The sequence below is a fragment of the Piliocolobus tephrosceles genome, chromosome 6 (assembly GCF_002776525.5).
Source record: "Piliocolobus tephrosceles isolate RC106 chromosome 6, ASM277652v3, whole genome shotgun sequence".
NCBI lineage: Eukaryota > Metazoa > Chordata > Mammalia > Primates > Cercopithecidae > Piliocolobus > Piliocolobus tephrosceles.
In genome coordinates this window covers 111,610,799-111,615,661 of record NC_045439.1, presented here as the reverse complement: position 1 = coordinate 111,615,661, position 4,863 = coordinate 111,610,799, and the positions used below count along the sequence as shown (strand labels likewise).

Here is a 4,863-nt window from a genome sequence, read left to right as displayed (position 1 = left end):
TTAGTTACTGCCTCAATTTCAGAACTTGTTATTGGTCTATTCAGGGATTCAACTTCTTCTTTGTTTAGACTTGGGAGGGTGTACGTGTCCAGGAATTTATCCATTTCTTCTAGATTTTCTAGTTCATTTTGCGTAGAGGTGTTTATAGTATTCTCTGATGGTAGTTTGTATTTCTGTGGGATCAGTGGTGATATCCCCTTTATCATTTTTTATTGCATCTATTTGATTATTCTCTCTTTTCTTCTTTATTAGTCTGGCTAACGGTCTATCAATTTTGTTGATCTTTTCAAAAAACCAGCTTCTGGATTCATTGATTTTTTGGAGGGTTTTTCATGTCTCTGTCTCTTTCAGTTCTGCTCTGATCTTAAGTTATTTCTTGTCTTCTGCTAGCTTTTCTAGCTTTTGAATTTGTTTGCTCTTGCTTCTCTAGTTTTTTTTTTCCACCAGTTGTCAAATGATCCTTTGTTGAAGTATTTTCCTTTGTGCTTAACTGGCTGCGCATTCCATAGCACCACTGTTGACGTCATCTATGATGTCATGAGGGTGGCAGCCATCAACATTACAGCCCACGGACTGGGCAGTCCCCAGGATCTCTTTAATGGTTCCAGAGAGTTCTCTGGCTAAGGATTGGTGCCACATCTGTTGAGCAATGTTGACAGTCTCATCATAAGTGATATTCCCACTGTGTTTAATGTTTTTCTGTTTCCTTCTGTCTCTTGGTGGTTCATTGAGAGCTTTGATGATCAGGGCAGAGGCAGAAGGCACCACTTCACTCTAGGCCTGTCTGTTCTGAATGGTCAGTTTCACTGTAATCCTCAGGCCCTTCCAGTCACCCATTGCGTTGGCAATGTCATCACCTTCCTTTTATGGAGACAGACCCAGAGGGCCGATCTTGGGGGCCAGGGCAGAAGTGGCACTGACTTCACCTCTGGTGCACCTCAGGTATACGACTTTGATCTCGTTGGGGTCAAACTTTGGCGGCATGGTGGAGGCAGCTGGTGTCAGATGAACGCGGATTCGGGGCGACCGAAGAAAGTTGCACCTTGGCCTCCTCTGAGCCAAAAGCTGAGAGCTCTCTAGTTCTTTTAATTGTGATGTTAGGGTGTTGATTTCAGATCTTTCCTGCTTTCTCTTGTGGGCATTTAATGCTGTAAATTTCCCTCTAAACACTGCTTTAGATGTGTCCCAGAGATTCTGGTACATTGTGTCTTTGTTCTCATTGGTTTCAAAGAACTTATTTCTGCCTTAATTTTGTTGTTTACCCAGTAGTCACTCAGGAGCAGGTTGTTCAGTTTCCTTGTAGTTGTGTGGTTTTGAGTGAGTTTCTTAAGGGAATTGCTGGCAAGATGGTCAAATAGGAACAGCTGCGGTCTGCAGCTCCCGGCGAGATCGTTGCGGAAGATGGGTGATTTCTGCATTTCCACCTGAGGTATCTGATTCATCTCAGTGGGACTGGTTGGACGGTGGGTGCAGCCCCCAGAGGGGGAGCCAAAGCAGGATAGGGTGTCGCCTTACCCTGGAAGCACAAGGAGTCAGGGAACTCCCTCCCCTAGCCAAGGGAAGCACTAAGGGACTGTGCCATGAGGAACACTGCACTCCAGCACAGATACTGAGCCTTTCCCATGGTCTTCACTTTTTTTTTTTTTTTTTTCAAGACAGGGTCTTGTTCTGTTACCCAGGCTGGAGTACAGTGGCGCGATCTTGACTCACTGCAACCTCCGCCTCCCGGGTTCAAGCGGTTCTCCTGTCTCAACCTCCTGGGATTACAGGTGCATACCACCATGCCCAGCTAATTTTTGTATTTTTAGTAGAGATGGGGTTTCACCATGTTGGCCAGGCTGGTCTCGAACTCCTGACCTTGTGATCCTTCCGCCTCAGCCTCCCAAAGTACTGGAGTTACAGGCGTGAGCCACCATGCGTGGCCGAGTGACATACATTTTTAGCTCTATTAAGAAAGTTCAAGCTAAGAGTCTTTGATCTGCTAGGATTTCTAACATGTGAACTCTGCATGCTTTCTGTAATTCTACCAGATGTAGCCAAATTGTTCATAGTGAGTCCATCAACTTCTAACTAGCTTTAGTTACAGATCTCTTGCCTCCTATTATTATACAGGATGGATTTTCAGATGCAGGTGTTCTTTTGATTTGTGGTTTGCCCATTTCCCTCCAAGGAGTTGTCAAAAATGGCCTGAACTGGTGGAACCTTTACCATAGTTTATGCTGAGATAGTATTATTATGCCAGTCAGTAAGTTAAACAAATGCAGTACTTTGAAGACTCTGACCTAGTTAGTTTAGACTTTAGAGTGAAAAAAGCTGAAATGAAATAGAGGAAGGGTATTAAGGAAGAAGCATATAGCTTGGGGAAAAAGATATCTATTTTTTCATTCTGTTTATTGTATTCTTTTCTCTCTCTCTCTCTCTTTTTTTTTTTTTTTTTTTACCTCCTCTTTGACCCACATATGATCCAAAAGTATTTTGTTTAGTTTGGAGATTTTCCCATTATGTTTCCATTATTGATTTCTAGTTTGATTTCATTGTGGCCACAGATTACATTTTACAAAATTTCAGTTCTTTTAAATTTAAGGTTTGTTTGATGGCCCAGGATATTATCTATCTTGGTGTATGTTCTGCAGGAACTTGAAAAGAAATTGTGTTCTGTTGTTGTGTGGGAGTGTTTCCAAACTAAATGTTACTGGTTGATGTTATTGTTTAGTTCTTTTATATCATTGCTGATTTTCTGCCTAGTTGTTCTAGTCATTGTTAAGAGGGAAGTGTTGAAGTCTCCATCTGTAATTGTAGGTTTGTCTATTTCTCCTTTCAGTTCTATCAGCTTTTGCTTCATATGTTTTGCGGCCCTAAATGCGTGCACACTTCAGATTAACATTCTTGGCTGAGTGCCATCATTGCTTATGCCTATAATTCCGGCACTTTGGGAGGCCGAGGTGGATGGGTCGCTTGAGCTGGGGATTTTGAGAATAGCCTGGGTAACATGGTGAAACCCCATCTCTACCAAAAATACAAAATCTAGCCAGGCATGCTGCTCTGTGCGTGTGGTCCTAGCTACTCAGGAGACTGAGGTAGGAGGGTCACTTAAATTGGGGGAGGTTGAGGCTGCAGCGAGCTGAGATTGTGCCACTGCATTCCAGCCTGGTGACAGAGTGAGACCCTGTATTTAAAAAAAAAAAAAAAAAATCCTCTGCACTCTATTTATTCAGCCCTCCCTACCCACAGTTCATAGTTCTTGGCCAATCTCTTTTTTTTTTTTTTTTTTGAGACAGGGTCTCTGTCTAGTGTCCAGGTTGGAGTGCAATGACTGGATCTCAGTTTATTGCAACCACTACTTCCTGGGTTCAAGTGATACTTCTGCTTCAGCCTCCCAAGCAGCTGGGGCCACAGGTGTGAGTCACCACTCCTGGCTAATTTTTGTATTTTTTGTAGAGACAGTGTTTCACCATATTGCCCAGGCTGATCTCAAACTCCTGAGCTCAAATGATCCTCCTACCTCAGCCTCCTAAAGTGCTGAGATTAGAGGTGTGAGCCACTCCACCCAGCCTAGATAACTTCTTTTTTAAATTTATTTTTGTTTTTTGAGACGGAGTCTCACTCTGTCGCCCAGGCTGGAGTGCAGTGGCGTGATCTCGGCTCACTGCAACCTCCAGTTCCCGGGTTCACGCCATTTTCCTGCCTCAGCCTCCCGAATAGCTAGGACTACAGGTGCCCACCACCACTCCCGGCTGATTTTTGTATTTTTAGTCAAGACGGGTTTTCACCATGTTAGCCAGGATGGTCTCGATCTCCTGACCTCGTGATCCACTCACTTCGGCCTCCCAAAGTGCTGGGATTACAGGCGGAACCACCGCGCCTGGCCTTTTTTTTTTCTTTTCTTTTTGGAGAAAGAGTCTCACTCTTGTTGCCCAGGCTGGAGAGCAATGGTGTAATCTCGGCTCACTGCAACCTCTGCCTCTGGGTTCAAGTGATTCTCCTGCCTCAGCCTCCTGAGTAGCTGGGATTACAGGTGCATGCCACCATGCCCGGCTAATTTTTGTAGTTTGAGTAGAGATGGGGTTTCACCGTGTTGGCCAGGCTGGTCTCGAACTCCTGACCTCAAGTGATCCACCCGCCTCGGCCTTCTAAAGTGCTGGGATTATAGGCATGAGCCACTGCACCTGGCCGACAGTTTTGTTCTTGAACAAAACTTGAACAGTTTGTTCCTGAAAAATATTGTGCCATTTCTTTCTCCCACCATTTTCTACTGTGTTCTCATTGATTTCCCCTTATAGGTAGAATGTCACTCATTTTATGCTGGCTATTTTCAAGATTTTTTTTGTCTTTAGTTTTCAGAAAATTAATTATAATGTCTTGGCATGGATTTCTTTGGGTTTATCCTTTTCAGAGTTTGCTCAGTTTCTTGAATCTGTGGGTTGTCTCTTGGGGAATTTTGACTCATTTCTTTGAGGGCTTTTTTAGTCCCACATTTTTTCTCCTCTTCTTCGGCAGCTCTGAGGACATGAATGTTAGTTTTCTTTGTTATAGTTCCCTAAGGTCCTATTCAATTTTGTACAATCTGTTTTTTCTCTGTTGCTCAGATTGGGTAATATGTATTGTTCCACTTTCTAGTTTACTGCTTCTTTCCTCTCTCTCCTCCATTCTCCTGTTGAGTCCATCCACTGAGATTTTTTTTTTTTTTTTTGGTTATTGTGCCCTAAATTTTCCATTTGGTTCTTCTTCATATCTTCTGTATTCTGAGACTTTGTATTTCTTTGCTGAGTGCGGTAGGCAGAATGGCCCTCCAAAGATGTCCATGTCGTAATCCCTGGAACTGTGAATATGTTACTCTATGTGACAAAAGAAACTTTAAAAATG

The 4,863-nt window shown here is 43.3% G+C and overlaps 1 pseudogene; it reads right to left on the bottom strand.

The window, feature by feature from the left end:
- Nucleotides 1-423: 423 nt before the first annotated feature.
- Nucleotides 424-1,057, bottom strand: LOC111552840 (annotated as a pseudogene).
- Between the last annotated feature and the right edge of the window lie 3,806 nt (nucleotides 1,058-4,863).